Source organism: Diadema antillarum, unplaced genomic scaffold, assembly GCF_040938485.1.
Source record: "Diadema antillarum isolate AM-2024a unplaced genomic scaffold, OU_Dant_1.0 seq00000126_RagTag, whole genome shotgun sequence".
NCBI classification, from domain to species: Eukaryota; Metazoa; Echinodermata; class Echinoidea; order Diadematoida; family Diadematidae; genus Diadema; species Diadema antillarum.
The window spans coordinates 312,807-328,788 of NW_027271205.1; the positions used below are offsets into that span (position 1 = coordinate 312,807).

The 15,982-nt window shown below is 38.8% G+C and overlaps 1 protein-coding gene across 2 annotated transcripts in view; it reads right to left on the reverse strand.

The window, feature by feature from the left end:
- The window catches only part of LOC139727323 (GTP-binding protein Di-Ras2-like), a 100,609-nt gene that overhangs the window by 51,042 nt on the left and 33,585 nt on the right, over positions 1-15,982 (reverse strand). The window contains exon 1 of one of the 2 annotated variants that reach the window (XM_071638277.1): positions 1,792-1,819. The exons of the other annotated variant lie outside the window; for it this stretch is intronic. The gene's annotated coding sequence lies outside the window, so the exon portion shown is untranslated. Of the gene's footprint in view, positions 1-1,791; positions 1,820-15,982 lie in introns of those variants that run through there. 2 annotated transcript variants of the gene reach the window in all.

Genomic DNA, 15,982 nt, shown 5'->3' on the forward strand with positions numbered 1-15,982 from the left:
ATATTTCGTCTCAGGTTAACGATAAAACTTGACTTAATACCTTTGGCTCCAGTGATAATGGGCGTTCTAGATTGAAGGCGTATTTAATTTCAGACTAATATGATCTCAGCAAGAACAATGTGTAGGCCTACATGAAAGATTTTGAGCTTTTCAGATTCCAGATCATTGCGAAAACTAACAAATCAACCTTTTAATGATGCCGAGTATCGCTCTGGCCGAATGTTGACTTACAACACGAGGGATAGGTCACATTTAAGCTATCTTCAAGAGTACGAATGATTTTTACCAAAGATAACCTTGCCCCGCGGTCAGAATTGGGTTCAGGATTAGGATTATGGTTAGGGTCAGGGTCAGAGGAAAGGGGTAATTGTCCAGAGCTAATTGCCCAAGACCCACGCAAAGATATGAATTAAGATCGTTCGATATCTATAAATACGCATCATTGCGAATTTATTGCCACCTGTTAGATATAATAACAAAGTCTGATTTTGATGACGACTTCGTACCCGTTCTGTGATACGACCCTGGGCTGCGTTGGGTGTGACGCTCTTAAATATACGGTTAAGTGCGCATGAAATCATGTAAATGTCATCTAAAGTATAACAAAGTAAATGAAAACAGCCCGAACAGACAAAGAAAAAAAAAACAGCAACAAAAAATCCTGTAAAACCGGAAATAAAACCACAACCTACAATGCCGTCATTGATCATTTTCTACTGGAAGTCACGTTTTTTGCCCCCCAAATAATGGACCACTTTATTTGTCTTTTAAGTGTAGGACAAGCACTTGAAAACTATACGCACATCAGAGACAACTTCTATAGGACGAAAGGCCAATGCGTATTTGTATAAGATCTCTACAAAATTTGCTCTCACACAGGTTGCACGTGTGGGCACATCAACATTCACGTGAATTATATATGATTCCAAGAATCCAGGAGTGACAAAAAGAGATATCTCATCGATGTCCAATGAAAGGCAACAAATCAACAAGACTTCACAAATCGAATCATTTTATAAGCAAAAACAGAGAGAGAGAGAGAGAGATAGGGTTGGGATGGAGAATAATTCGTGTATGTTTGTGTGTGTGTATGTGTGTGTGTGTGTGTCTGTGTAGGAGAGAGAAAGAACACTAAATGTTGAATAAACGATCTAAAGTGCTTCAATGGCAGAATCTAAAAATTATATGGGTAATACAATGTAGAGAGACGGGGGAAGGGAACGGAGAAAGTGTGTGTGCTTGTGTGTGTGTGTGCGTGTGTATGTGTGTGTGTATGAGACAGTGATAGAGAGAGAGGGATAGATGGAGAGGGAGAGAGTAAGAGGAATAGGGAGATCATACTTTATGAAATATCGCTGCCAAGGCAAAATGGAGTCACCCGCGCGAAAATGCATGATTTATTGATATCCCCGTTGTCCAGGTAATACTCTCTATACATGACTATACAATGGTGAGATAGGCTTAACGGACGACTTAACTACTGCTCTCGCATCAAGATATTGTGTACGATACCGGTTATAAGGACAAATATATAATCTACCTCCTCGTACACTCACGCGCTATTTTGTAAGCAGGGTATTTCATTTCACAGCGTAGAAATTACATGATCACGGATCTCTCTATAGATTGTTATCCATGTAATCTATCTATATAGCTACCAGATTGTCGCCATTGCTGGTTACCATTATGGTTTGCGTAGACCTCAATCGGCATTAACACCACCGAGCATTTTATTTTTCAATGGCGTGTGTATTGTAGTCTTGGGCCTAGTCGTATTTTTCAAACACCCACCTCGATTGTAGTGATACTGGTATCCAGTTCAGCGGTTGGCACGGTCTTCACCTGAGGTAAAAATCTGGCGGGATGCCACAGTAAGTCCCCGTGAGCTTTGGATGCTGACCGCACACTCATACACCCCCTGTGGGCTCTGGAGTCTTAGGTTGATGCGTTCCTTACACACACAAAAAAAAAAATGTGAAGAAAAAAAAAATACCCTGCACGGACGGAAGATGGGGAAAAGAGTCTCTGGAGCGCAGAATGCCTCCAAGCAATGTTTAGCTGCCAGGTATTGTGGGCTGTCTCTCCACGGGGTTAAGATGATGGGAAGATGCTATCCAACATCGTTCGCCAGAGCGTGTATCGGCCGACCTTATTTTTCCCTGTCTGCTTAACTGCGTCGCCAAATTGCGACATCAGAACCGAGCTCGGTGTTGCTGAAAGCGTGCATCTATTCCATATAGAGCATCTCAATCCTCCTATTCTCCGCGGCACGATGTTGCCTATTGTACCAACGTCAGTTGGCGCGCTACGAAACACGGGGGTACGTTCCACGGTGCGCTAATGCAATTGACGATCAATGAAAAATCAACTGTTCCAGTCTGTGACGTCAGCGAGATGTAACACGCCTGATTGGTCGGTTGAGTGATGTGCAGGCGGCGTGCCAGAACGATTCCGATGAAGAAAATGTAGTAATATGATTTATGCCGAGCAGACGATGAAATTCGAGCACCTACTCCAGCCCCCGATCCACACTAAGTGTGCAAAATGCATCCGCTACACCAAGTATGATAAAATCGAACGAAATTTCGTTCCATCCACTACTTTATACTGGGTAGCACAATTTGGGAACGTCTTGTTTCCTCTTATCACAGGCATTGTGCCGTCTCATGTTTGTTGACGGAGCGTGGTTAGTGGTCAGCCTTTCCTTCTCGAACACATTAGCACGTTACATTATGATTTGTGCCAGTCAAACGAACTGGTTAACAATGATCGTTTTCAAAAATATATCATGAGTCCATAATGGAAATAATCAAGTGTTTGAAAGAAATCTACGGAGTCAGGAGAAGTAAAGTGTTATTATGTGTACAGCTCATTGCAGCGCTGTCAATCTTAATTTCTGACGTATAATTGAGCTTGTCTGCATAATTCTTAAAGCAAGGACCACAAAATTCAACACGTAAGTATGACAATAGCATTGTCTGTTCGAATAATCTAGGCTGATTACCGAAAATATCTTTTCAGGACTTGGAACCCATCTTGGTCCGTGGATTTGATCAACAACAAGCCAACGGATGCTGACGGAGAGAAAAATAACTGATTTACTGACTAGAGGAAGTCGATAAAAGACACAAAGAAATTTATAGGTCCCTGCGGGAATTTGGCAAATGATGATACTGGAGCAACCTACGAGTAGATGGCGTTACAATACGCTTGAGTTTTCTTTTATCATTATTATTATCATTCTCGCTTCTTCCCGCAGAGGGCAGCATTTCCAAATAGATGAACGAGATAAGGGCGCGTTGTGAACGGGAAAGCAAGAAGAGACGAATTCATGCTCGTGTGACATATAGAGGGAAACAAGTGCTCTGCATAAAGGTTTAACCCCCCTCCTCCTCCTAAAGCGGAACAATTCTTGGGACCTGACATGTAGTAGTGAAACACTAAGTCTTGTTCATAGCAATACTGTGGTTTTAAGGTGACTTGGAATTTTTGTTTAAATTCTTAAGATTTAAATCTTGATAAGCTTTGATTCTTTATAATAGCCACATATATTTATGGATATGAGGACATGGAGATAAATACATAAAAGATAGATATAGACATAGGTGGATGGATGGATAGATAGAAAGATACACAGACAGCAGCATGAAAGGAAGCGATTAATCTCACAAATAAAAACAACAACGACCCCACAAAAAAAAAGAGTACGAGAAATCTCCATGCCAATATTTATTGTCACGGAGCCATGTGCGGGCATTCCTTCCTGCCTATTCAATACGATCATTTTCAAGTATGCGCACATAGCGCCATTCTTTGAACTGAACAAATGAAGATGCGGAGAATATGAAGGTCAAAAGCCGTTGCACTGCTCACACACAGAATAATGCGGTCTGTCAAAAAACAAAGAGTGGGCGGCACACCTGCCTGGTATGACAAGACTCAGAATACCTCCAATCATCGTTTGAGGTACTGAAGGAAGTTCAAGATGGAGAAGGATAAGAGACGGATGGGAATAGAAATAATTAGGATTTCGATAGACCCCCCTAAAAAAAAAGAATACATTTTGTGCAGAGATGGTATAATAATAGATAAGAGATGTTGTGCGGCATAAATTCAAATTTAAAATCAACTTAAATTTGAATTTAACTGAGGTATATCTATTATCATGTTCCTTCTTATGAGTTTACATACCATTTGCTGACATGCCCATAAAATGGAACTAAAGGGTAAGGGGTTCAACCCCCATCCCACTCGTCCCCCGTAAATCCTCCACTGCACACATATATACGTAAAATAGTTTAATACATGTGATACACGCATCATAAGATCACAGCGCATGTGCCAGTGCTGTATATCTGTATTCAGCAGGTTCAGAGCAAAATATCGCACCCATCTGGATGAAAAATTTAGCATTCTTTTATTAAAAAAAAGTGCATTCATTTTATCCTTTAAAAGATTCATTAAAGTTCATGTTTTTGCGATGCAATTTCGCTGTACAGGAGCTATACAGGAACTATACTCATCTACCGATTTACTGAATTGTATATCGTTGAAATCACAATAGAATTGTGTCAACTTTAAAGCAAGTATATACCCACTCATGCTGAATCTGTCAGGAATAAAGACAATACCAGAAAGCCATTGAGATGTCATTCACATGTCTCGATTTTGGCGAGCACTGAGCCAATGTTTATCTTGAGCCCATTTATATCCACGTCATGGACTAGACTTGTTGACGACAAGAAACGCAGAGATAAAACAGAATTTAATGCTTGGCGACAGCAAAGCAAGAAACCAATCCAAGATTATAGTAAAAAAAGCCATTACAAAGCCTCGGACAAAAGCAAGCAAGCGAACAGACAAACAAAAACTGGTAATACTCCTCCAATCTTCGCCTGACGAATATTGCTTGCTAAGAGGTTTTTGGTCTAAGCAGTCTCGAAGTTATGAGAAATAGCATCGTACTCCCATAACGAAGAGATGAATGAGGCGGCTCCTTGGCGGACAGCCAAAAGCTATGAAGTGTAACTTCTACAGGTGGAAGTCCGAAGTCGGTAATCAGTCGTTCCTGAATAGATACCTTTCGATGACGTGAAAGATCGCTCAGATAATTTCTCAGAGGTTGTACCAAACAAAGGTGTATCCACTCTGTACAGAAACGTGTTTTAAAAAAAAGTTTGCTATATTCGTTAACATTCGTTTAAGGGTGTCACATTTCCGGTTCATTGACAGCTGTGTTTCACTTGGAACCGGATTATCTGGATTTCACTGAAAGTCATGCGAAAGTTTATTGATAATCAAGTTAATTGATAATACTGATATCTAATCGTCAATCAATAGTAACTAACAATGAAACACTACCAAATGTGTAGTCTAAGGACCACTCTCCGAAGCATAAATTCAAATAAAGGTTATATTATTTCTTATCAAATTATGGATATTATTGGCAGCAGTTTTTTTTTTTTAATAAGCATCTCAAACATTAGACTCACTTCAGCTGCTTGTTTACTTTATCCTCCTATAACATTTTACCCAAAATGACTTACAGATATGAATCAGTGGAATGGGCTCGGGCAAGTTTTATATAAACGTTGTAATACTCATCAGGGGGCAGCAAGCAGGATTTTCGGGATGCGATAAAACAAATTTGAGCAGGATTGATTCATTAACTTATAAACTTAGAGGAAACAACATTCTTCTCTTTTGTAAAGATATTTTTCACTTTCAGAGTGAACCTCTGTATAGTCTACAACAAAGCGTGTTATGGGGGTTGGAGTTGACATTAATGTTTATATATAAACTAAACTTGGCAAAAAAAAAACAATTAAAGACGTCAAATGGCGTAAATAGTAGACATAAATTATGGGTAAACGTGGAATATTTCAGTTGAAATATAGTGCAGCATATGTGTATAAATGAACGCGGTATATAGAATACAACACGTTAGGAAACAATCTGACACTGACTGAGTGAGCACTATTGAAACTCTTTAACATTAACGATGACTAGAAACTACACAATTTCTATCAAAAAAAAAAAGAGACAAGCAACATTTCATCACCAAACACTATTTAGTCTGCACAATGCAACCACCGACAAAATTGTCCAGTGCCATTCATTTCTTATGATTATCAAGCACAAGCAGTGGCAATTGCTAAGCCTTGCCGATTATTCAATCCTTTTTTTTCTCAATGCGGTAATACTTTGTTCTAATCCCTTACTTTTGGATCTTTTTGTGGTATTACTTTAACCAGTAGCCTATTAACCAGTATCTATACGAGAAGTAAATAATTATATATATATATATATATATATATATATATATATATATATTTCATTTTGCGCTAACATCGGTATTTTTCCTCAGAGAGCTTTTAACCTTCCTCTATACATCTTATAAACGCACGTGAACATGATCAAAATGTCAATAAGTAACATCGCTCAAAACACAAAGTTCAATTTTTAACTCGTGATCAGTTGGTTCTCCTAAATCTATTACGTCGCATGGAATAATGATAGGCGATACATACTAATGAAACAAGAAAAAAAAAATACCGTAACATAGGCTTCGAAGTGACATTGTGAAAGCAATTGATAGCAGTCTGCTACTTTTGTGTGCCTGTTTGTTTGTTTTGTCTCGTTTTTTTTTTTTTGGCAACTCCAAAGCATCGAAGCTCCTATTTTTAAATACTGAAACAAGATTATTAGCATGTGATCTAAAGATGCGGTTATGTATGCTTTTTCTGTTAATGTTAAGGATTATACTTGTCCTTTTGTACTCAAGTCATTCATCAACGAATATGTATAAGGTCATGTTGTTTGGAAAATGCAAAAATAGAATAAAACGAAAAGAGTAAATAAAAGGTAATAAGTTAAAATGAAATGATATATACATAAACATCAATTCAAGCCATATATGATATATGCGACGCCCATCTCAACTTTGGCGGTCTACTCACGTAATTATACTCAAACGTATTGACGACGCATTTCCGCTGCTTCGAGTCAGCATCAGAATTTACGCTTGCGTGGTTTGTTGTTGTGGTTGTCACTGTTGTAGTTGTGGCAGTGTGATCACGTGAGGGCGCCTGTGAAATCGAGTAATTACGAACATCGTACAGGAGAGAAACAAACAGATCTGAAATTATTTGTCCGTACATAACACACTTACAGAACAGCGCGGATAAGGTTGACAGTCAGCACCGAGATGACAAACTAATCGATAATAACATATCTATCACCATTTAAGGAATGACGTAATATTAACATTTGCCTATTCCTGCATGCCTGATGCACCTAAATCGTGTTAGCATTATATGGCGCATTATATTTTAAGCGCAGAAAATCCATGTGCAAAAAATTGTGAGGGACCAGAAAAAGAAATTCACTCTTCGCAATCGAAATAACATGTGTAATCGATACATTGCAACGTAAAAGTCATGGACATGTAAAATTTCAAGAATAAGCACTCATATTCAACAGCGGAAGGAATAAGAGTGACACAAAGCGTGTTAGCGTCAAGGCCAAAACCGGCAAAGCGCAAAGCAAGGTTGGCGGTATTGCCATCTCTTCTGGAAGTTTCTGGTCAGCTATCAAAACTGTATTTGGTTTAATTTTATGGGACAATACATGCAAGCTCCGGTGCACACTGTTCGAATACGCTTTTATCATCATGGTAGCTTATAACCTTCTTCAGACACTCATGGAAGCGGCTGCTAAATTTGCAATCAGTTTTCAGTTTGCCTTTTTGAAAATCAAAAGAAGGTAACGGCAGTTAGACATGTTTTTTATCCGGGTGATTTTATTTTTCTTTCGTATTCGTGAAATTGTGGTAAGCGTCTCACCCACGGTGACAACCTTGGTCCATCCCGAGGATGATACCATCCCATATCAAGTTTTCTGAATATCAGCACATTTACGGCACCCTAAAATCATGATCTTTTCCTGCATGGCACATGCCTGAAGTTTGAAGAGTTCCGCAACAAAAGCTGAGGTGTCTCTAAAATTTGATTAAAGAAATACGACCACTAAGAATAGCAATTCGGATGCACAACAGCCCATTCTGTTGGATTCATTTAGCATGACAAGTTGGAAAACAGAAATGGCGGCGTTCATTCCATAATCTAGAGACGTTCCTTTGCTTTTCCTTCCAAGTCGTGGTTATATCACTTGAAGTGTATGCCCATTTATTCTCAACATTAACATCGTATTGCAATTCCCTGCTAGCCATATGAACACACTGTGACTGTCATATCTACCGTGTTCTAGATAGATTTATCTTACATCGTGAAACACGCTTCCACCAGTACAGAAACATCACTTTACACGCCCGCATCACGATATGTGGTATGTCAAGTTTGTACTAAGTTCACGACAGCAACCTGTACACTGCACCCTCCTTTGAGCACGTGTGGAATCCTGCACAATTAACTATGTTAACCGTATCAGAATCACCAGTTTAAAGAAAACCTCGCATTTCACTCACAGCCGGTTGTTGCAGGTATCATTGGAGTCAATAAGAAATAGGTCACTCATACAAAAGAGCGTCCAAGACAAGTTAAACTACATCCCGGCGCATCCCACCATCTGACAAGTTCTCTCTTTATGAATTGCCCCATCTACGGCCGTACAGTGATGATTTTTGTAACGGGACAGTTTTGTCACGGGATCCCGCGGTCAATGTCGCTTGGCGTTAAGGCATTTTATGGTCCAGCATTTACTGCACTTAATTCAAATTCGAATGGAATCTTTATTGAAGCATTCTATTCGAATGGCCAGGTTGAACTGAACATTACTAGTGTGGCAATTCCCCTTGGAAGAACCACCGGACGTCGGTATCGTACCAGCAGCTTTAATTGATTTTTTTTTTCTGAACACGAGATTATAGCAAGCGTGGAAATTGAGCATTTTTCAGGCAGTATGATACCAACCTTGATGATTAACCGAAGATGCATTCCTTTCTCTAGCTTACATTGTCATACAAGCTTGAACTACGTGTTTTTGAAATATTAGTAACTTTAATCACACTCAAATTCATCCAGTAGTATCAATAATGCCATCTTTTATGAGTACATTCATGACATGTTCCAAAAGCTTTATATTAGTAACCACGAAGGAATTAGGAAAGATAAAGTAGACAAAAGTAGATTATCTCAGGAAGCAGGAGAGAGTTCTGAGCAGCTGGCTGGGTGCATGGATATCTATTCACTAACTAAGAGACAATAAGAGATGATCTCAATATAAATCATCTGACCAGAGGGATGTAATGAAAAGATCTGTTGATAAATGGGTGACTAAAAGTAGACAGATAAACCATAATCGATACTATCGATGAGGAGACTACGAGCTGACAGATGAAAAGCAATATGGACTCGCCAATTACTAATGTTCCTCGTATGAGGGCAGGCTTCTCTTCTGACGTGATTCTTTTCGATCTGTTTCCTATACCACGTGATCAAATTCGCGTGAATAGGTGCCTGTCCATCCGATGGTGAAGGGGCATATATTGGGGAAGAGTACTGCTATTCAAGTACTTCACTTCTCTTTTTTATTGTTATTTCAAAGCAAACACTACAACAGCGTATATTCGTAATTGTCATGCTTATTATCAGTGTGTTATAATTATTGTTGACATTATTATTCGTAATTTTTATGTTACGTTTTGCTGGAGAAAAGAATAAAGATAACGTGATATGAATTGAATTGAATGGAATTGACTACTGGAATTTGAAAGGAAGCATTCAGGGAAAAAATTCCGACGGCCTAAAACTTTTTGAGTTTTGTGCAATTGTTTTTTGTTTTGTCTTTTTTATCAGTTGTCTTGTTGAAGCACATGATCCTCAGGTGTGGGTCAAATGCCGTGTATCACTCTCTCTCTCTCTCTCTCTCTCTCTCACACACACACATACATACAAACACAAACACACACACAACAGCGCATCATTGTGACTGTCCTTATCAATGATGCAATTTACCACGAACACTTTCTTCCGCTGCCGAATTCAAATTATATCCTTGCGGCGGGACCTGCGTGCATGGAGCCCGACAGTAATTCCACTCCGCTGCCAATATAGAGCCAAGCCTGTCCTCCCACGGGTTTTAACTACTGATTGAGGTTTGTTCCATGTCGTGGTGTGACGGAATTCCATCAATGAAAACCACGCTGCTAATGAGTCAGGTATAATGCTTTGATATTTTGTGGCTTGACACTAATTCCGTCAGTGGAAACCAAAGCAGGCAATTTGCATGCTGATGGGATTAATAATTCACAGGAAGTTCCATTCCGAAACGTCTTGTTTAAAGTAACTTTCCTTCTTTTACAGCCGACGTACGTCTTACTGTATGCCTGTATGTGTGCGTGTACGTATGCGTGAGCACGTGTTTATGCATCTGAATAAATACAATGATACAATAATTACATTTTCATAATGCTTTTTCAAACCATAAGCTGTTTCATAGCATTTACATCATAATCATTATCTATAGCGCAGCTACTATTACATTATCATTTATTTTCCGGTTACTTTAAATATACACAGTAAATGATTACACAGGAATACCTATGGCATAAATTTATCTGCACATGAATTGGACAGAAATGGACACACATATAATATATACGCAGAAATGATGACAGATTTATACATATAATCTAGGAAGAGTAGGGGAGAGATGTGTTCGATATCATGTGAAGACATTCACAAAAAAAGACAAAATTAATATGAGAAATCTAAATGATTTTTTATATCAGGCGTTAAGACCCAGGAATCAACTTGACGAAAAACCTCAAATGAAACTTCCTTGAAATGACTATGTGATCCATTTTTAATGGCCTTGTGCAGTTTTTCTCTACAAAATGTAATCACTGTTAGTGGGGGGGCTTGGTTAATTTGAGATAGATGTCCTGCCAAAGTTTGATTTAAAGATAAATGTTTGACAAAGTGGTATATAGTTCAATTCAAGATTCTGCTACCTGATTTTTTTTTTTAAGTCGTTGTTAATCAAATGGGGGGGGGGGGGGGGGACAAATATATGCGAACATGTACAATTTGTGAAAGCCATGCCGTTAACTCTCAAGAGATTTATGAGCGAGTGTCACATTCCAACAAATCGTTCTCGAGGGGATATTGTTAGAAACGTAATGGCGATGGAAAACATATGGTAGACAGGTCACGATTATTATAACTATTTATGTCCTTTGCTTCATTTCTCCTTGTGATTCCCAATATTCGACGTATTAAACATATATATAATATATAATATATGATATATATTATACAATATTCAATATATAATACATGATATACAATATATGATTATAACATATGATATATAACATATAAAGAATATATATATTACATGGGTATATATGATATGTAAGACGCCTGCATATGTCATTAACAGCCCAATCACAATTATGAAGTGAAGCTTTCTCAGCTAGGATAGTAACCTTGACCTACGCGAGCTTGCAAGGTGACGTGGACATAAGTCTCATGGTAGCGATTTTAATCAGATCATCCTGCATATTTCAGCTTGTACAGTCCTTCCACAAGGTTAAACGAGAGTTATTCGCAGCTGTGCTATCTTCATTAGATGTCAACCCATTGGTAAATCTCTAAGACATCAAACAGACATCAAATCCTATCCATGCTTCTTGATATTCACGTGTGTGCTTGTACGTGCTATAAACATATGAACACAAGAATATAATTATATATATTTATATATATATATTTGTGTATTGCATATGTATTTTATGTAATACATAATTAGAGACAAGTATGTGGGCGGTGTGGATGTTGTTATTGCATCTGCAAGCACTTGGCAGTTTGCATCTTTTCTTCCAATATATCATCATTAATTTGTCATGGATACTAACAATGTTTATTCTTACCATATCCTTACAAAAATATAAAAATAAGAGAAATGTGGTTATAAGAATATAAGTTACAGATGCGCACTATCTTATAATGTTTTTGTCACTAACTTCCGACAACCTTGACGCAACTGCATCCAAATCAGTAATATTTTCTTTGGTCAAACCTTATTCATGTGTTTGTCCTGAAACTCCAATGAGTCCTTGGCTTTCGTCCAGAAGTCGAAACATCTGCAGCAGATCAACAGATCTTGTATTGATTTTTTGGGGGGATACAAGTCGGTCCAACTTGCCGAGGGCTGCTTGATTAAAGTTGGGAGGCGGGATTTTGTTGGATATGAATTCTGCTCACTGTCAGTCAGTTTAAGGCCTGTAGGTGGCGCTCTTCATAGATAGGAACGGCACAGAGCAGGTAAATGTATCAGTGGGCGTTGGTCTTACGTTGCACTTAACGACTGTTAATTTGCGGGAGCACATCTGGGGGATGTTTCATGAAGCAACTTGTCAGTGATTTTCACCGACAAATTTGCTATCAGCCAATCAGACGCAAGGATTTCAGTAGCTTTTAACAGTCGTCAGTGTAAATCACTGACAAAAAGTTTCATGAAACGGTCCCCTGTTTTGTTCTATTTTGGTTTGGGTTTTTTTTTATGATGCAGGGCGATTGAAAAGGCACCACGGTTCTATTTGCTAAAGAAGAAGAAGAAGCAGAAGAAGAAGAGGAGGAGGAGGAGGAAGAAGAAGAAAACAAAGGTTGTAATGAATAGTTCAGGATAAAACACTCTCTTATAAAGAGGGTTTATGATTAGAATGTTTTGATGTGATCATTCATTTCGTCACAAGACATGTTTATCGACTTAATAAGTCATAATGAAATTTTCATTATCCCATGCAGAGTTTCCTAGAAAGTGGGTAATCGACAATTGATTGTAGTCATGGTGGTCTTCTTGAGTTACAAAGGGCTGTATTGGATTGCAGAATTATTGCAGCATGCAATATCAAAAATGATTGCAAACTGCCTGATTTCCCCCGGGGTTTTCGACAAGAGTAATTCTATGCTATCTTGAAAAAAAATCTAAGATCACGGAAGAGAAGCTCTGAACGTTGGCATAAGATGCTTGGTCAGCGACTCTCACAATCACAACAGGGCCATGCAACGTGAAAGAGAAATATCAAGGCAAGATGACTGCGGAACAAATCAACATACAAACTGCTACATGAAATGAAGGCATGAAAATAGGCCGGGAATCGCACAGATGTGGACAGGGGAATAGTCTCATCTTTTGTTTACCACTCGATCTACCTATGAAATGTCAACAGATATAACAATAATGATAATATGAGTAGTACCCCCATGGGATGCGCCAGAAAATGAAGAATGAATGCTAGCAGGGGGGGGGGGGGGACAGACAGATAGAAGATTGGCTATCAATCATGGGACACAACTATTCCAAAAGAGGAACGAATGTCCCGCTGTCTCACAGATAAATCATTCCCAACCTGTCAATATTTCCCAAACAGTACACCCAAGAAAATAGGTTCACTTCGGAGGAGCGCTTTATGTACTTGTCACGTGTTGCATAATCACGAACAGCAGGGTTGATATCAGAATGGCGGTAAAACAGGATTAATACCAAACATTCACGACGTGCATTAACCGCAATAGGTGAAAACGGACAGTAGATGGACACGGAGAATATAGTTTCCTATGATTTCTTTCACTTCCGAGTGGGCTGGTATATCATTCAGTGTTACTATAATTACGGTTAAGTAAAAGAACCACTGTGAACGTACTGACTGTGTGTTGGGCGGGTGGGGGGGGGGAGAAGAAGAAACACTCCATCGAATGAAAAAGGGTGACGCTTGATCGCGTACGTGGCGAAAAGAGATAGAATATCCCACAACTATCGGGGCTGTAATTATCTTGAAAGCTTATTACTCTCGCTTTATGATGGAGGCACCCGATGAGTGGAAGGGTTCCCCCTTTTTTTGGCGGCCATTCAGACGGCTCTCAGTCTCCTCAAGTCCTTAGTCACTACTTCCATGTTTAACGACGGTAACGCCAAATCACACATTCTCCGTTTTCATTTCCGTGTGTATCTTGGGAGGGGGCGCGTTTATAAATGCGTGTGAACTTTGCATTCTTCACTGTTCACTTGTGACATTGTTGGCGAACTTGAGAGATCACTGGAGGCCCACAGATTGCAAGCTGATTTCAATGTGCGTGTGTGTATGTGTGTGTATGTGTGTGTGTGTGTGTGTGTGTGTGTGTGTGTGTGTGTGTGAGGGTGAAAGTGAAAGTGTCTTTGTGTGTGCGTTCTTATATTTTCCCTTAATCATCTGAGTGTGGACAATCATCACATGGTGGTGTGTAGTCTGGCCTTGGAAAAAGAAAGCTTCGAAAAAAGGCGGACCGTTACTTCCAGCACCATAAATAGTTTCATTTGCATGTAAGTTATTATCCTTCGGAGTGTAGCAACGACACGTAACTTCAAGCAGGGCGGAAAGGACGGTACACTTCTTTCTAGTCAACAGCCTATTTGTGTATGTCGTATATGGTATACATGGCGTATTATATCATAAGAGTGTCTTAAATATAGAACATTCCATTTTGATAATGTGCTGGATATAGGCCTACCCTTATCATAAGCTGTCCCTAACTATCGGAAAGTGCGCCCGATACATCCCCGAGAAAGCAAAACCTAACATGACTAAACAATGCATGCAAACTTTATTCCAAATACGAACAGGTGACTTGAAAATAGAATCTCTTCACCAAGTCCACATGACCCTCCCCCTCAAAAAAAGTCACTAATATCTCATATTCTTTTGTCATTTTAGATAAGCTATTGATAGGTTTACTATACCACACATGTACTACTATCAAACTACTATTACCACCACTACTACTACTGCTGCTGATGCTGCTACTATTACTACTACTACTACTACTACTACCACTACTACCATGACTACTAACTCTAATGCTACTGCTATTACCACTACTTCTACTACTACTACTTCTACTACTACTACTACTACTACTACTACTATTACTACTACTACTACTACTACTACTACTACTACTACTACTACTTCTACTTCTACTACTACTTCTACTACTACTGCTGCTGCTGGACGGACTTATCCGTGATCGAGTACACAGATGCCTTGATAAATATATCTAACCCATGTAACAATATCTGATGCAATGCAATCAGTTAATATCGATAGGTAGTTCATTTTACATTAACAAAAAAAAGTTTTAGTATAGTCAAGAACTTACAGTCTACCAAGTATAAAATCCGGAGGAAGAATCCAGTTTCATTGTGTGCCCTTTGTATCTCTCATGCATTTTTTCTCTTTCTAGCCATGAAAAGAAAGAAAATAAAGACACTTTAAAAAGAGGAGAGTAGAAAGAGAAAAATGTGTTGTAGAACAGGAAAGAAAATCCGGATTCAGATCTTATTTGGTGCAAACATCCGTTTGATGTGGTGTGCCCCCACACTTTTCATCGAGGTGCACAAATGGGTACATTTTTAAAGGGCAGTCATCTCTGACAAATTAGAAATATATATTTATAATTATATATAAAGTTTGCACATCAAACATGATGTACTTAGTGACTGGAGTCATTATTTTCTACCATGGGCAAAGGCTAAGAAGCATACGAAATGATACCGCATTCCATGACTATTAGAATGAAATAATCATACATCGAGAGTCTAGTACACCCATAGACGGTGATAGAGTATAGATCAGACGGACAGATATAGAGCGAGAGAGAAAGGGGGGGGGGAAGAAAGGGAGAGAGAGACCGGGAGCGCTCTATTGTGACTACCTAATAAGTTCTGGACATCTTTTCTTCTTATACTTTAGATTCTACTCACTGAGCACCGATATGATCAGAAATACATAACATTGAACCAATCTAAGATATCATTTCCGGAGATTTCGTGACGGTAAACGAGTTGAGTCTACTTTCCCCGAAATATATTTATCAAAATATGACAAATCCATATGGAATAATCAAGAAATACTCCATAACACATTGCCACGTTGCAATCAACAAGGGTAAGATTTAAGTTGGGAAAAGACTTGTAACTG